At 46.9% G+C, this 17,753-nt stretch overlaps 1 protein-coding gene and 1 long non-coding RNA gene across 4 annotated transcripts in view; one reads left to right on the top strand and one right to left on the bottom strand.

Annotated features, from left to right (window-relative positions):
• Positions 1–17,753, bottom strand: part of DGKG (diacylglycerol kinase gamma) — a 226,178-nt gene that overhangs the window by 16,961 nt on the left and 191,464 nt on the right. The window lies entirely within an intron of this gene.
• LOC132658425 (uncharacterized) lies at positions 523–1,363 on the top strand. Its single transcript, XR_009598060.1, has 2 exons — positions 523–794; positions 1,011–1,363. It is a non-coding gene; the product is annotated as an uncharacterized LOC132658425 (long non-coding RNA).

Below are 17,753 nucleotides of genomic sequence, written 5' to 3'. Positions count from 1 at the left end.
ACCAGTGTGTACACATGTCTCTGTTCCCCAGTGTGGTTTGGGCCAGAAGGTGTAGTCCCCAGATGGCCTACCTAGAACTGTCAGTGTCTTTTAGCTCCCACCAAACAGCATTTCACCCTCATTCTGAATAGGGCATTTCCCCAGAAGTCAATAAATGTACCTTTTCATAAACAGAAACCTGGTTCCAGTGAAAAAAGGTTTTGCTCCAGATTGCATGATCATGCATGCACTGAATAGAGTGACATATCCAGAAGTTTCTTCAAAGGCAGAGTAATGTAAAGGATGAACCATCTGTTTCTGAAATACCCCACCCCCCGCCCCCACCTTGCAGCTAAAGACACACTGGTTTGGGATTAGGATAGGAAGGAATGCTGATGAAGGTCATTATCCAGAGCTGGATCAGGTTTCTCTTCCCTGAATGCCTGAATAACATCTTGGCCCTACTGATGATGACTGATGCTTAATTAACTTCAAATTTGGCCTGCGGTAAGCCAGTGGTGAGCCAACCTCCTTGGACATCCTTGGGGGAAGTCAGTGACCTCTTTCAGGACACCAGGTGCCTAATCTGAGCCAAGGAAAAGAATATTTCACCTACATCAGATTATCCTGGGTCCAAAGTACAAAAAGAGGGACAGAAAATATGAGTCTCAGGCTCAGAGTCGCATAGGATCCATGGCCTCCCACAGTGGGAGTTGCTTCTGATTCAGCACCTAGAAGAGATCCTTTCTTTCCAAAGTTCCTGGGACTCGGACTGTGCCTGTCCAACTTCTGGGGAAAGCAACGGCAGGATTAAGGTTTGATGTTGGCCCAAAGACTCATTTTTACAACACAACTTTTATTTACTTAAAACAGAAGCAAAATAAAAAGGCAGATTCTTTAAAAGCTTCCATTCCTCCTCTGCCTACCAAAGCAAGTGTAATTCTCTCATAGTTTGTGGCTAATCACTAACATCCTATTAATATTCACAAAGTAGAAAACTGCTCTATGTTAATGTTTTGCTTCTTTGGCAGATGGCTTCTGTCTTCTAAGGTACCCATGCTCAGTTGCTTCAGTTGTGTCTGACTCTTTGTGACCCCATGGACTACAGCCCTCTAGGCTCCTCTGTCCTCCAGGCAAGAATACTGCAGTGGGTTGCCATGCCCTCCTCCAGAGAATCTTCGCCACCCAGGGATCAAACCCACATCTCCTGTGTCTCCTGCATTCCAGACGGATTCCTTACCGCTGAGCCACTGGGGAAGCCCATCTTCTATGGTGTCTCCTGGTATAACGCGATACTGTTTATTAAGACTGGCAAGGGGATATTTGGGTTTGTCTTTCTTGTTCAGAACACTATTGATTAAAAAACATTCTCTTGACAAATATACTTCTATTTTACATTCACTTCATTCTTTCTACCAATTTTTATTGAATACAAATTGTGTGCAGGACACTTTTCTATGTCTTTGGAACTCAGCTTGTAAGAGGTGTAGGATCTAATATGGGAGGTAAGACATATATACAAATAGTCATGTACATAAATTTAAAATTATAAACAGATCATAGGAGAAATGTTCTGTTAGAATGGAAGCTTGAGTGGAACGAGCTAAATATAATCTTTCCCAAAGTTAATGAAATCCTGTACATGACTTTATGGATATTCTTCTAACGAAGACAGGTAAACTATTGGGCTGCCCACAAATGTGTAAACATTGCTAAAGTTTGCTAACCTACTGAGGATCACCGATGAACATCAGCTGCCAACAGATACACAAACTGTTAGTCTCTCTGTGATGGCACATAGGTTGCCTCCTTTATACCCACTGACACTCCCATTTTTCTTCTCTGGTACTCCTTTTTTTCACATGTGTGAAAAGATACAGTCTCCTTAAACCCTCCATCTCATTTGGACTTTAACAAGTCCAAAGAAGCCACAAAAGGGCAAAGTTTGTTTAGGAGAATGCTTCAGGCTCTTTTAAGGAGTTTAGATCCAATAAACAGTGAATGTCTAAGCCTCTAGTCACTTAATTAATTCCCTTCTTACCCAAGCGTGTTGAATAACCATTGGATAGTTTGGCTTACTGTGTCATCTTACAGTGTCTGTGATAGCCATAAGGGTTGTGAATGAGAGAAGGAGAAGAAGGGGGAGGGGAGGAAGAACTGGAGGGGGAGGAGGGAGGAGGGAGTGCTTAGGGGTGAGGAGGGCGGAGGAGTTGTACTGGGGTGGGAAAAAGGAGGAGAAAAGAGAGGCAGAAGTTTCTCTGTTGGCAGAGAGACAGATGTCTTTTAAAATGTTGCTCTCTGTACCAGGCTTTGGTGTCTAACAGTGCTGTGATAGTTCAATGTTTTCCCTCCTTGAAACATTCCCTCGTAACAAAATGTTCTAAGAAGCAGGGGACTGAACAGACTCAAGTGTTTCGGCTTTTACAATGTCTTGGTCTTTTAACAAATTTCCCTGTTGAATGGCTTTAACTCGAAAAGTTGTTATCACTTCCCACACATTACCTTGCAGCTATCACTTCCCACACATTACCTTGCTTCCTGGCTCTAGAAGAGATGTAATCCAGGCTGATCTCATCAGTGTGGTGGGTGGTTGGGCGGGGGGCAGGGGGTTTACACAGATGTGGGACTGGGGGGCAGAGAGGGGATAAGTGCAGGAGAATGGCAAGGATCTTGTTATACTTTTGGCCACTCTGCCTTTGACTCTGAATCTCTCCTGGCATTAAGAGGCTCGGATGACTCCTGACTGCTACTGCAGGAAGGCTGACTGCTCTTCTGTCTCTCTACCCTTGCCCGACTGATCTTTCAGCTTAAAGTGCCTACCAGGAAGTTCTGAGGTAAAGAAATATATTTAACTCTGCTTCCCAAACCTGCTGGACCACGAGACTCTTCTTTTGTGTGACATCTATAAAACAGTTTTGTAGGTATCTATGGTCGTTTTCTTTGGAACACATTTTGGGAAATTCTGGCATCACTTAATTCCCTGTGCTTCCTTTAGCACACAGATACTTATGCAGAAACTAAATCTGGAGTTAAAATGAAACAGAAACAGAGTTACAAGTCAATGACCAGGTACACAGACCACTTAATGTTCAGAACATAGAATCCAGGATCAGGACATCTGCTATACCAGGTGTCCTGTTTTACCTTGCTGTGCTGTGCTTAGTCGCTCAGTCAAGTCCGACTCTTTGCGACCCCATGGACTGTAGCCCCCCAGACTCCTCTGTCCATGGGGTTTCTCCAGGCAAGAATACTGGAGAGGGTTGTTGCCATGAGCTCCTCCAGGGGATCTTCCCAGCCCAGGGATCGAACCTGGGTCTCCCACATTGCAGGTGGATTCTTTACCATCTGAGCCACCAGGGAAGCCCAAGAATATTGGAGTGGGTAGCTGATCCCTTCTCCAGGGGAACTTCCCATCCCAGGAATCAAACCGGGGTCTCTAGCACTGCAGGCAGATTCTTTACCCACTGAGCTACCGGGCAAGCCCCCTGTTTTACCTCAGGTATGAATGACTCAGAGAGTGGTTTTCGGCAATTCATATCATCTCCATATTGTTTCTATACTCAAGTCACTTGTATTTAAGATGGAATGTCCGTGTACCTTAGTAAAACAGGAATGCGTTAATTCACTCATTCAACAGTTACTGAGTGACAACCATGTGCCAGACACTGTGTTAAGAACTGGGAATACAAAATGTTCTACTCTTCAAGGACTCTTAGCCAAGAGGGAGAAAGTGTTAGGTGTAGAAAATGTTGTGAGTAAACTACTGGAAGAAGGATGCCTGAGTAACTGATTCTGGGCAAGGTATGGAGGGAAGGTGCCACAGACTTAAGCAAGGTCTTGAAGGATGAATGTCAAGATAATTTGCTGGGTTAAGAGGAAAGAAGGACATTTCAGGGACAGGGATGGTTACGTGTAGGACTGGATAGTCACTGGATGCACAAGGAAACTAATTTAGCAATAAACTCACTTGGAAGTGTCACTGGAAAATATAAAAAGGTATTTCTACCTAGTTAGAATTACTATTTAGAGATTTGTTTTCTATAAAACTATCAAAAGAGGGTCTCTGGGCTGGGCATCAACTTACTGCAACCATAGAGCTAGGTCTTTCAGCACTTTTCTTGGTAACAAAGCATTATTCCCGGCTCTATGTGAAGCAAACACTTACTATATGCTCTCCAAGAAAGAATAAAGATGAAGAATGGGAACACAGGATTAGGAAAAAGTGGAAGCAAAGACGGAACACCATGGGCAGCCATAGTTGTTCCAACCTGGTGCATCTGATTCAGCCTCCAGTATAGGATTTTATAAATGCACAGCTGCTGATGTCACGCCCATGGCAAAAACTCTTCAGGGGCACCAGCCGTGATACCGGGTGCTGGAAAGGGAAGATGAAATGTGCATTCTTTGACACCTATGATCAGAGTGTAAACTGGAAGAGAAGTTTTTAGAAGTTTGGTAATGAGTCTAAAACGTTCATACTGTTGATTCATATCTTTCTTGATATTGATCACAAGAACATTGCAAAACCTAAGTTCATACAGATATGAATATTGTGGCATCAGTTATTATAGTGAAACTTCTCCCTCTCCCATTTCTAGGTTTATGAAAATGGTAAATTATATGGTATCATACTATAGAACTATTATAATGCTTACATTTAAATAACACTAAATATGTATATGTTATAATTTTAAGTGTGAAGGCAGAATGTAAACTTTCACAGCATGTTCTCAACTATGTAAGAACGTGCATAGAAGACAACAAATTCCCCCAAAATCTTAACAGTTGTGAGTTCTGGGTCATTAGATTAAAAATGATTATTTTCTACTTGATGCTTTCCTAGTTATTCTGCATTTTCTAAGTATGTATTACTATTTCAATTTAAAAGTCATTTTAAAATGCCTATCAACTACCATTTATACTTGGAAAGATGTAAGTTTCCTCACCTGATGCCCAAGACCCACCCCCATCTGGCGAAAGGCTGCCTCCGCAGTGTTTTCCTGACATCACAGGGCAAGTTCCTGCTGCAGACACACACAGCAACATGAAGCTCCCCCAGAAACCTCACTGTTCCCCTCTCTTCTGTGCTTCTACCTCTGCTGTATCCCTGCTTGAAACACTCTCTTTCATTTTTACCTGCCCATCCAGACTTGGCTCGAGTGCCATCCACTTCAAGAAGCCTCCTGGACCTCCATGCCTGCAGTCAGATTTAGATATTCCTCCTCAGATTTTCCCAGGTAGACATATATGGTCAAAGGAAGAACAGGGTGCTTGCTGTATTGCTATGGGCAAGAGATGGCTGCAGTGATCAGATTTATGTTGAACAGAGAAGGAGATGATGGACTAGGCAAAAAGGGAAAAGGCACGTGAGAGACTGGATGAGCTCCAGGGGCGGGAGTTCTAAGATGGCTGGGAGGACGTGTTGCAAGTGGGGCTAGTATGACACGTTCAGTGGTGGCAGCTGAGGGACAGGGTTCTGATGGAGATCAGAGTCAAGGAGAAAAGAGGCTAGGTCAGTGGCTCCTCAACTTTGCTGCATGTGAGAATTACCTGGGGGGTGGTGGTATTTAAAAATAATGATGCCGAGGTTGCCCCTATACCAGTTAAATCAAAATGTGTGGACCTCCTACTGTATAGCACAGGGAACTATATTCAGTATCTTGTAATAACCTCTAATGGAAAAGAATCTGAATATATCTGTATACTTATATAATGAATAACGGAATCACTCTGCTGTATACCTGAAACATGGTGAATCAACTAAACTTCAATGAAAAATAAAGTGTGAGCCTGGAGCCAGGCATCAGTATTTCCTTTTAAAGATCCTCAGGTGATTCCAAAATGCAAACAGTTTGGGAACCCCTGGGCCAGGTTACTGGGTAGATCATTCCCATGGGCCAGTGATTCTCAGAGTGTGGTTGTTTCCAGGGGAGGCCGAGCGGCAGCACCAGCCTCACCTGGAAACTTGTTAGAAGCGGAAATCCTCAGGCCTCACCCAGACCGACTGAATCAGAAACTCAAGGGGCTGGGCTGGGCGGTCTGTGTTCTAACAAGCCCTCTGGAAGAGTCTGAGGCACACTCAAGTTGGAGAACTCGAGCCTCAGGCAATAAAACTGCCCCAAACATACGCTGGAGTTGGCATGAAGAAAAATGTAAACAAGTTACTTCCTGACTGCTTTGATCCACAGCTTCCTCACTCTGAAAAGAAGTTAGGAATAATAATACTGACCTCAAAGAGTGGTTATGAGATTCAGTGGCAGGGGTGTAGGTGAAAGCGCCTGGCACAGAGCGGGCTCCAAAAATATTATCAGTTTTGCTTTCCTTTATGTCACATTCACCCTCCCAACTCCCAACTCTGTGTACCTCAGAGCTGTGTACGAGGTCTACACCATCATGTTCAGGGTAAAACACATTTAACAATCTGCAGGGTTCCTCATGGTTTCACACGTCCACACAAATGCCATAATTCCAGTTGAGCTTTAGATGAACTGGGAGTCCTGCTCCAGCTGTATTTCCTCCTCTAAACTCTTCCCTGACTCTGCTCCTTTTCCCACTTCTTCGATCTCAACAGTCCCATTTTGCTTTTCTATCTTGAGACCTGCGTGCAGGTGGGAGGAGGGGCTGGAGCTCAGTACTGACAGGCAGAGGCTAGCAGGGTGCTCATATTTGAGGAGCACATCTTCTTTCTTCAAACTCTCTGGAAGCCCAAGGGACAACGTCTTAGTTCTCAGTGAGGTGTGCGAGGTCCCCCGCTATCTGTCCCTGTTCCCAGCACAGGAATGCCTCTGCCTGGAGAACTCATACTTACCCTCCTGTGTTACCCCAGGCAGCGTGCCTTTTCCCCTCTCCTGTGCTCAGTGGATCTCGCCCAACGACAACTGTCTCTGTACACATCACTCTCCCAAGCCCACTGAGAGATGAAGGCTGGGAGATAATATTCTTATTTTGTTTATGTTTGAATCCTTAGCAGCCATCCCAGGCCTTGGCATACAGAAGTGAAGTCGCTCAGTCATGTCCGACTCTTTGCGACCCCATGGACTATAGCCTACCAGGCTCCTCCATCCATGGGATTTTCCAGGCAACAGTACTGGAGTGGGTCGCCATTTCCTTCTCCAGGAGATCTTCCCGACCCAGGGATTGAACCCGGGTCTCCTGCATTGTAGGCAGACGCTTTACCATCTGAGCCACCCCCTCTAAATGCTTGTTAAATAAATTGAATAAACGACATGCTTTGGTGCCAAAGACTTTGACATGTTTAGCTTGAAACAGGAAAAAGATGGTGATTAATGATAATGATAAAACAACTTGCCTGGATGGAAACTGGGTAACATGCTCTCCATGCATCAACCCATTTAATCTGCATACAGTGATGGCCCAGTCTGGTTTTCACCTCTCTTCTTTAATGAATAATTTTTATGTTCATTCTCATCTTGGCTGCTGGTTCACACTGATGAAAATTTCATCCTTTAAGATGTGAGGGATATGTGGGTGTCATGATCTGGGCTCCTTGCTTGTGGGGCCCTGGAGAAGCATGGGAGATCTAGCAAGGCTTAGCAGGATGCCTTGCTACTGTCAATCCCACTGCCAACCCACTTTCCCCTTCCATCAGCACGAAGGTCTGAGGACTGCCATGGACCACCCTGGGAATCAAGCAATCCTCAGTGGAGGTGCTGAAACTCTGAGTATGTGATGGCACCCAGAGGATTTCTGAAACATCGCATCCCGGTGGTGGGGAAGGCTGCCCATACCCTGTGGTGGCTGTGTGATGTAATAAACTGGTGGGCTCTGCCCCCTTATGTAGGTTCCAGCAGCACCGGTGGACTGAGTTGCTAGGGCTCCAGCCCAAAGTAAGGATGGACACGGGTCGATTCAGTGGGCAACATGCATCAGCTAACGCGGATCTGAAGCTCTGACGGACAGATCTGTGTGTCTGATTAATTCAAAATGCAGAAATGTGTCACTACTACGTGTGTGGCCTCTGACAGACAAATATGAAGTCTCAGGATAAAGGCTGAGACACAAGTTCTTGAGTTCGGGGCTAACAGCCTGATGGCTGTGTCCATATAGGGCAGGGTGTTTGTTTTCTGAGTCTGTTCTTTTGCTTGGGGTGCCGCAGGCTGAATGGCTTAAACAACACACATCTAGTCTTTCATGGTTCTAGAGGCTGGAAGGTCAAGGTGAAGTTACACCTTGCAAGGTTGGCTTCTTCTGAAGCCCCTGTCCTTGATTTGCACATGGCCAGCCCCCACCCCTGGCTGCCTCTTCATGTGGCCCTTCCTCTGTGCACCCCCAGGGCCTCTCTCTGTGCCCAAATGTTGTCTTCTTATAAGGACACCAATCAGATGGGAGTAGGGCCCTAACTGCCCATTTAAACTGAATCACCTTTTTAAACTATCTCCAAATACAACCACGTTCCAGGGTACTGGGAATCAGGGCTTCAACATATGAACAAAATTCCCCCCACGATGTCCCTGCCCATAAGAGGGACAATAATAAAACCTGCATCATGGGTTATTTTGAAGACTAGAGAAAGAAAGAATGTGCAGGTGTGCAGTAAAACAGCAACTAGAAATGTCCCTTATCACTTGGTTACTGAGACGCCCATGTGCATGGGGAGGGCGGGTGTGCTATCTTCTCATTCTCCCTAGAAGGAAGGGACGTAACCCTGCCCTGCCTTGCGGTTCAGCCCCCACTGTCTAGAAGGTGAGTGGTAGCTGGCAAGCTCCACCCACCAAGACTGTGTCCCCTCCCCCTTGGGCTCCCCTCCTGCTACCAAATTTCCATGGAGATAGGCCACACACCCTAGGAAGCTCAGGAACACTGAGCCCCGCAGACCTGGGCACAGATCAGCCCACCTAAGCTGCCCACTGGGTCTGGTCTGTGAAGAAGAAAGGCTGCTTCCAACTAGAGAGCTTCAAAGCTGGCTTTGAAGCATGGCAGCCTGAAAATGGCCTGGGGGTGGGGAGACGAAGATGGAGGGGACTTTAAGGCTTCCCTGGTCACACAAAGGTGAGTAAGTAAAGAAGGCTGTCAGTTACCTGCCATGTTCCCACTTGGGTCTTTCACAGCACCAGGCCTCAGGTATCCCAGTCATAATTTATCTGAAGAGTAATCTGTGACCTGTGCTTTCCCTAGAGATTCTAAGTCAGACCCAGCATAAAGGAAGAGGGGCCCCATGCCGGCAAATGGAATAGGTAAGGGGCTCACCCCTTGGCCTAGAGAAGGAAATGGCAACCCATTGCGGCATTCTTGCCTGGAGAATCCCATGGACAGAAGAGCCTGGTGGGCTACAGTCCATGGAGTCTTAAGAGTCGGACACAACTGAGTGACTCTATGTCATGTCACCCCCGGCCTTCTATACACCCAGGGTGAAGAACATGCCACTGGGCCAAAGTGTGGCACGCAGAGCGTGGGCTTGAGGCAGATTCGGCGCTCACTAGTTCTATCACTTTGGGATAAGTCACTTAGCTCCTCCAAGTCTTCTTATCAGGAAAATGTAGATCTAATAACCACTTTGGCAGGACTGCTGTAAGGTTTAGAAGTGATGCCATCCAGGGCCTGCACAGAGAGCATGAAGAAGGCCCTCAGAAAACAGGGGCCCATTACTGTGACTTTAGGTTTCTTTAGAAATGGATGTCCTGGAAACTGCCTTTGCTGCATAGTAAGTGTGTGGCCTTTTGCAGATGGTAATTAATGTAACCCAGAGAAGATAGTTCAGGAGGAGATGGAGGGGGAGGAGGGGAGCCAGAGGAGGAGATGGGAGGGGGCAGAGATGGAGAAGGAGATGGGAGGGTAGGAAAAGGAGGAGAAGGGTGCTGAGGGAGAGAGGTGCAGAAATACTGTGACCTTGAGATTTTAGGGTGACTGTCCTTCTGGCAAGAGAAGCATCCCTATTTCAACTTCTTTTATTTTAAGACAGGGAGGTTTTTACTTGTAAATGAGTTTCTAACTTCCTTTCCTTCCCCTGTGCGTGTGCGTGCGTGTGTGCGTGCGTGCGTGTGTGTGTTTGAGTGAGTGAGAGAGATACAATTTCACAACGGTTCAGGTGACTGTCCCTTGCTTCTGGGCTGAGCAATTGGATGCAGAGCCTTTCAGTCACGGCTCTGTAATGCCTGGTGCAGCCAGGCACCCCTCCTGATGAGCATTTCCTTGATGCCCTCGTCACACTGGCTGGCAGGTGTCTCCCACTCCCAGAAGTCTGTAAAGCACCATCAGGAGCAGGGCTGCAAGGTGGAAGGGAGAGGAGATGCCCTGCAGGCAGGGCTGGTTTTCTGCCTCAGCTCTGGCTGTCTAGTTGTGTGACCTTGGGCCAGTCACTTTTCTTCTCTGGGCCTCTGTTCCCTTGATCAGAGGCAAGGATATTCTATCCTGAGTGTTAGTTTGAGCTCTTCTAACAAAGGTGGAGGCTGGGGTTTCTGGTCGGTGGGGTCAAGAGCAGGCTGGCAGCAGGCCGGCAGCAGGCCTTGCTATTTCTCACACTGTGCAGAAGACAGAACATTCTGTGCAGCTCTACACGGAGACAAGAGGAAGAGCGAGTGTGGACCCACAGTGGCCTTTGTCACTGGCTCCTAAAAGCCTGTTTGTGCGGTGGGGCGGGGCGGGGGGACAGGGCCTCCATTCTGTGTGGCATTCCCTTCTCGGGTTTAGCTGGGCTCTGATGAAGGCTCTGTACATTGGGGGAGGGGGCTCCTTATACCCTCCATGCCTCTGGGCAGGTGCTTCAGAAGGGGAGGGCAGAGTGCTGGTGGAGTTGTGTGGTGGGAGATTTCTCCAGAAGAAAGGGTCTCCCCCACGTGGCTCTGAGGTGAGGGTCTGACATCATCGTGGCGGCAAGAAAGACCAAGAGTGAGATGTCTTTTAAGGCTTGGGAGGTGGTGAAACTACAGGAATCTTGAGCTGGTGCTTCCAATGACAACAGGAAGAAAAGGACCAGTACTGGCTACAGACTCTAAAGCAGGCCTAGAGCTTTATAAACATTACTGTTTTTAATCCTTGTGGCAACTCTGTTGGGTAGAAACTATTATCCCAACATTAAAAAAATAAAACTTGAGGCTCAGAGAGGTTGAAAAACTCACCTAATGTCACAGAGCTGGCATATGGTAAAGCTGGAATTCAAACCAAGGCCTGTCTGACATAAAAAACAAGCTTCTAAATAAAGGATGCAAAGCAGAGACCAAATGTCTTGGCAGGCTGGAGTGTCTGATGGCAGGGAAGGGGGTGTGTAGTGGGGTAAGCCCCTCCCTGGCTGCTCTCGGGGGAGATTTCTTGGCAACACAGTCTTGTTAAACAGAATGCCGAAGCTGAAATCCTAATTGGTGTGTGACCTGGCATTACTATGCCCATTGAGCTCAAGAAGCTTCAACTCCACATTCAGTGTCTGTAACAGAATAAATCAGTTAGTGGAGATTTTCCAGTTCAAGCCCGAGGCATGACACACACAAGGTGCATTACAGAGAACAACACCTACTGAACAAATCACAGCTCAGAGGGACTCACGTACCTAGAAGGGCAGAGCTAGAGGAGAGCTGTGACTCTCTGGCTGTTGGGTCAAGACCAACCAGAAATGTGGATGGTGGGGGAGGGTATTGTGGCATGGAAGGAAAGAATACCAGGTTTGGTATACTTGGACGTGGCTCTAGTCCCAGATTCACCAATTAGTGAGGCCTTGGACAGGTCAATTAATCTCGCTGGGCCTCATTTTTCTAATTATAAAGTGTCTCTCAGGGGTGCTGTAAGGGATGAAAAAGAGACGATGAATGCAGAATATTTCTAGTAGCATTGAGTGCTGATTTCACGTAGGTGCTTAACAAGTGTTGGATGAACTGTCCTGAAAATGGGAAGAACTGGGTGCTGGCTGCAGGTGGAAGACACAGGGCCCTGCTTAAGACATCCATTCTACCAACAGCAGCCACTGGGAATGGGGAGGGCTCTGAAGTGGAGGAAGACAGGAGAAGGCTGAGTTTGTGGGCAGAAGAGGCTGGGACTCTGTTGGGTAGTGTTCCCTTTGTTTGTCTCTCAGTTCCTGTTGACTTTTATCCATTTTTCCTCTCGTGCCACTGACTCTCATTCACGGCCTTAGACCTGTGAGCCTGTGCTCAGCACCAGCCTCCTAACTGAACCTCTTGCTGCCAGTTCCGTTCCCTTTCTTCCAGTATTTAATGCGTGCTGCTCTCTCATCCTATTGCTCCTGGCTTAGAATGCTTCATCTCTTCCCGTTAGTCAAAGGATCACATATTCAAGGGCACATTATTCAAAGGCCTTTACCAGTCTTCCCTTTGCTATTTCTAGGTGCTAGGTGCTAATGCCCTAGCTCATGTGCCTCTTCTCTCATTCCATCTTTTCAAATCCATTCCAGCTTCAAGTATTGGCACACATACATTCTACCTTGTTCATTCATTCAGTCCTACATCAAATATTTATTGATCGCCTCCAAGGTCCCTGGCACAGTGCTGGGCAGCTGGGGACTGAGTTCCTAAGGAATGTTGCCCCTATTCTTACCCACCCCCACTCCAATGATACTGTTTCAGCCGATCATGCCAGTGGTAACTTGATGGTTCTACATGCATTTTTTTACATTAGATTGGGAAGTATTGGAAGTCAGGTCCACGTCATCATGCTGACACCCTCTATGGCATCTGGAGCATTCAGTACTTGAAGGCAGGTTGGCATCTGGTTCTATTGGGTATTGTCTTCATTCTTGGGACAGTCACTTAACCTCATTAGCCTCAGCCATAAAATGGATTAAGAAATTAAATAGGCAACAGCTTGGCTCATAAATATGTGCTCAGTAAATAACAGCCTAATACACATATTTATTGATTAATGAAGAAGATAAAGAACTTCTCACATGCCTTAGACATAGATCAAGAAGCATAGGTTATGCAAAATGTGTGGCCAGCATGGAGTCTTGCTGTGGGTTGAGTCTTAGGAGGTGCCAGGTATTAAAGCTGCTACAGGGGAACAGGAGCTGGTATGTGGGTCAAGATGGGGCAAGCAGAAGAGGGAAAAATCTACAATGTCTAGGCCTGCCAGAGAGCCGGTCTAGAAGTTTCTTTTGCAAGTGAAAAATGAAAGGTTCTTTCGTTCTATTTTGAGCCGCAAATCTCCAAAGGCAGGAATTCAGTTGGAGTTTAACTCCAACTTGAACCTGTGTGAGCAAGTTTCCCTCTGGAGAAGGGGAACAGCCTCTGGAGGCCCAATTCTGCCTCCCCTGCCCCTCCCAGTCTTGGCAGGGAGTGGGTGGGAGGAGACACAGCTGGAGGCAGAGTTCTCTTGATTCACAAGTCAGCTGGGAAAGAAAGAGGAATTGCTTCACTCGAATTTCTAGTAAATGCGGGTTGGGTCAGGGACTGGCAGAAGTGGGGAGGATGGGATGGGTTCTCTGGTGTGTGTAGAAGCAATTCCATGTTTGAAAGACTAGAACTTGGGCTCTAGTCCCTGGTCCACCAACTTGTGTCACCCTGAATGGGCCAAGTAACCTCCCTGGGCCGTATTTTTCTACTCTGGAAATTTCTTCTTGGCATTCTCAGCGGGGGCAGCCGGGCCCACCAGTGCAGTACTTCTCAATCTGGAGCAAGCAAACACCACCAGGGGATCTTGCTGACAGGCAGACTTGGCTTCAGGAGGTCTGGCCTATATTCTGACACTCTCAGGTGATGCCTTTGATGCTGGCTGTGGACCACATGAGGTCCCAGTGCAGGGCTGGGCAAACCACAGTTGGAGGGCCAGACCCAGCCCGCTGCTTGTTTGTGTAAATAAAGTTGGACTGGAACCCAGCCACGCCCGTTCGCCTGCGTGTTGTCTATGACCACTTTCCTGCTAAGTGGTTGGAGGAAAGCAGTTGTACCTGAGATGGTATGGCCCACAAGACCTAACTATTTTAATAGTTACTATGTGGTCTTTTATAGGAGAAATTTGCAACCTCTGCTCTAGAGCACAGAAGGCAGGCCTGTGTGAACTAAAAGACCGGCATTTCAGTCCGGGTTTGGTCAAGCCAGCCACTTCACCTTGCTGGTTCTCACTCTCTTTCTAGAGGAAAGGACCTCTAAATTTCTAAAGAGACCTGTGATTCTGGGATTTCAATACTACATAGGAAACATTATAGCTTCTACGGGCATCTGAGAATCAGGTTGTATGGCTTTTATTTGGAAGCTGTGAAAACACCCCTGGATAACCCGCAGAGTCCAGCAGACAGCCTTGACAGGAGCAGAGGGGCTGCGCAACATAGAGGCAGCTGAAAATACACAGGGGCTCAGAGAGAGGACCAGTAAAGATGGAAGGGGACCTCCTGGCCTCCTGTACAGGCTGACGCCAGCACACAGGCCCTGGAACACTGCTCACGAGCATCACACACACATGTTCCATCCCATCAAACACAATTCCCTATCTTACCACTCCGGGTGCTCCTGGCCCTGGGAGCTCCTGGTCAACCAATGTTAATTAGCTCTTTCGAGGTCTCAGAGACCATGCCAGGCATAGGCAAGTAGAAGGAACTATGACATCTAGAACTGTGAGCTCACAGTTGGGTGGGAGAGACACCATCTGAGTTAATAATTACAGGACAGTTTCATGAGCAAACCACAGGGGAAATGCTTGACTCTGGGTCCCTACCTTGGGCAACAGGTGACGCTGTCAGCACGGCAGGGAACGTGGGGGTGGGTAGTGGGCGATAGGAGAGGAGGGAGGATATGTAAAGAGGGCGAAGACAATGCCTTGGGCTTTGTTGATTCCAATGTGGGTGCCTGAAGGACTGAGTGACAAAGCTGATTTTCTGTGGAAAGCAGAGCAGGGTCACTCTGCAGGCCTGCCACTGTCACAAGGAATGACTAGTATGTTGCCATGGTTACTTCCCAGCACTGAGGGACATCCCAGTGCACATCTAAGTATCTCCAGGCTCTTAGGGGGTCACTCTCCTTGCTCTGTCTCAGCCCTGAGGTGAGACCTTGGCCAGAGAGACCTCTGCAAAATGCATGCTTTTTAGGAACATTTCTATTTTTCAACTTGAATGAGCATTAAGAAGCTGGTGATTGCTCACTATGACTGTCTTTCTGGTCAGGTCTCCACCAAATAGGAAAATTGGGAACCTACAGCCCTGGACAGCTCTTGAACCCAACTGGCTACTTTCTGTTCTGGTGTCATACAAGTGAGGAAGGAGCCCCAAGAAGCAATGAACTCATGTGCTCGTGATTATCGTGTTGTCTCACTGAACTGTGGCTCTCCACCTGGGATGGTGGATCTGTCATGTCTAGTTGGGGTCCCTTTCCCTTGTTTTGGGATTAAGGGTATGACCCATACAACTAGTGAAGATCTATGCGGGCACTGCGTGGGCAGACTGAATGACCTGTGCCTGCATAGTGGTGTCAACTGAGTGTGAGGCGGCGGGTTTTCCTCTTCCCAGGCAAGGCCTGGGCATCTGGGCGGCATATTTGATGACTATATGCTTTTGCCAGGAGGTTGCCTCTGTAAGTGCCTGCTAGTCGGTTTGAGTACCAAGCTAGTGAGGCATATCTGTAGCCACACCCGGCTGGCCGACTGGCATACTGGGTAGCCGTGATACTCCTTCTTAGTACTTATGACAGATTCTAATTATACACCTGTCAGTGGGACTATTTAACTGAGGCCTGGCTCCCGCAATCCCTAATGGCTGCAGGCGTTAGGCCTGGTTTTGCTCGTCACTGTGCCTGGCATTTGGCCGGTGCTTTGTATGTGTGTGTTGAATAAATGACAGAAAGCCTGTCCCCACTGCTGGGAAACTGACTCAAACTGTATATCCTACCAACGGTGTCTGTCTCCCTGTCTTTACAAGGAATTGAAAAAATTATTACCTAATGAGACTCCAGGCAGATTTATGCCCTCACTGCTTAGAAACTCGTCTAGGACACTCTGGTGGCAGTTCAAATGGGATTGACTAAGAAATCACTGAGGGGAAGGTGACCTTAATATTGAATAACCAGAGGGGCCAGCTGTGGTTGACATAGCCTCAAGGCTACTACTGGCTCCAGACTGAAGGCTGGACGGGGACAGATATGAAGCTCAGAGAAGAGTCTGAGAACATGTGTAGGAAGTCTCTGCATTCACATCCAGGGTGGTGCCAGACAGAAGCAGTGGCAGTTTCCAGGGCTTTACTCTCTAGCCTCTAGCCTGATAAGGACTGATGCAATCTTGTGCCGTGCATACCCTTGGTGCTTCAAGATTTGGCATGGTTCCCCTTACCTTGCTTCAGCAGACAGCTTGCTCAGGTGGAACCCCCACACTGGCAGCAACAGCCAAACACATTAGGTACAGTGCCAACAAGTAACCTTTGTTAGAGTTATGGGTTGCTCTAGACCAAATTTCTGAAGCAGAGATCAAGAGAGTGAAATTCTAAATTTGGTCATTTTCTTACATACCAAATACTTATCATTTAATTCTTCTGATCACTATTGATCAAGTGCTTACTATGTTCTAGGCATTCTGATAAGTATTCTAAGTGGATGATCTCATTTAACCCTCAAAACAAGGTGGCTATGCTGAGGGAGAGAGATTATACCAGGTTCCATTTTGCAAGGGTTGACATGGAGGCTTGGAGAGGTTCAATGACTCAACCAACGTCACATGGCTGGTGGTGGGGAGGCCTAGGTCTTTCAAGTTCTAGTTAAATGGTTAGGTTCTTACTCTACACTGACTCTCAGCTATAAGTCCTCTAGGCTACGGGTTGGGAAGATCCCCTGGAGAAGGAAATGGCAACCCACTCCAGTATTGCCTGGAAAATCCCATGGACAGAGGAGCCTGGTGGGCTACAGACCATGGGGTCGCAAAGAGTTGGATACGACTGAGTGACTTCACTTTCACTTTTTCAGGCATATCTTACCAACTGAGTTTCTAATGGTTTCATAAAATGAAATTCTCAGTTTCACAAATACTTGCATTAAACAGTTTATAAGACGATTTTTCTCTAACATTTTTCATGGAGGGTCTGTTCCTGTCCAGCTCCAGAATCTACTGCCCACTGTGCTCACAGACCAAAGGCAAGATTCCTTTCTCTCTCTCTACCTCCTTCTGACAAGCATTTCTATAGAAATGGGCCAGGTAGAATGTTAGTCTTTGAAGGGGACACAAAGGTGAAGAACACATGCTCCCTATTTTCCAGGTGCTGGCAAGAGAAAGATACGATGAGGATACACATGCCTACGAGAAAAGGCCACCTATAACCAGTGTGCTGTCAAGACAAAAGGCAAAATTAAGTGCTCTAGGAACTCAGAGGCCAGATTCACTTCCGGGGGTGCCACTATAGGCACCAGGAAGCAGATGGCCCTTGCGGTAGGTCTTGCAGGAGGAGCAGAATTTCAACCAAGTGTTTGTTTGGATTGGATCATAAATACTTCCTGTTTCCTGAGTGTCTCTGGCTTGCGCAGTGCACATAGTAGGTTCTCAAATAAATGTTCTAGGTGGACACTAACCACTTGGGGCCAGGCTAGGAATCATGAACTTGGTTCTGCTGCAACCACTGGACATAAATTGTGTAGGTCCTGCCACTTCTCTGGGCCTCTGTTTTTCTCAACTATGAAATAGTGACATGGTGGGGAGTGGGTATACCCTTACTCATGGGTTTCTGGTTAGGACTAGATTAAGTCAATATATGCAAAACTAGCTACAAAATACTATCTGTCACTATTCTTATTGGTATTACAAACACTAAAAAGGATGAATGCTGTGGACTGCTCAATTATCCAACAACTTTTTTTCTTTTCTTTTGACTAACTCTATTGGGTCAGGCACTGGGGATACAAAAATTA

Source organism: Ovis aries, chromosome 1, assembly GCF_016772045.2.
Source record: "Ovis aries strain OAR_USU_Benz2616 breed Rambouillet chromosome 1, ARS-UI_Ramb_v3.0, whole genome shotgun sequence".
Taxonomy (NCBI): Eukaryota; Metazoa; Chordata; class Mammalia; order Artiodactyla; family Bovidae; genus Ovis; species Ovis aries.
The sequence above is the reverse complement of the archived record's forward strand: the minus strand, read 5'-3'. Positions and strand labels throughout refer to the sequence as shown.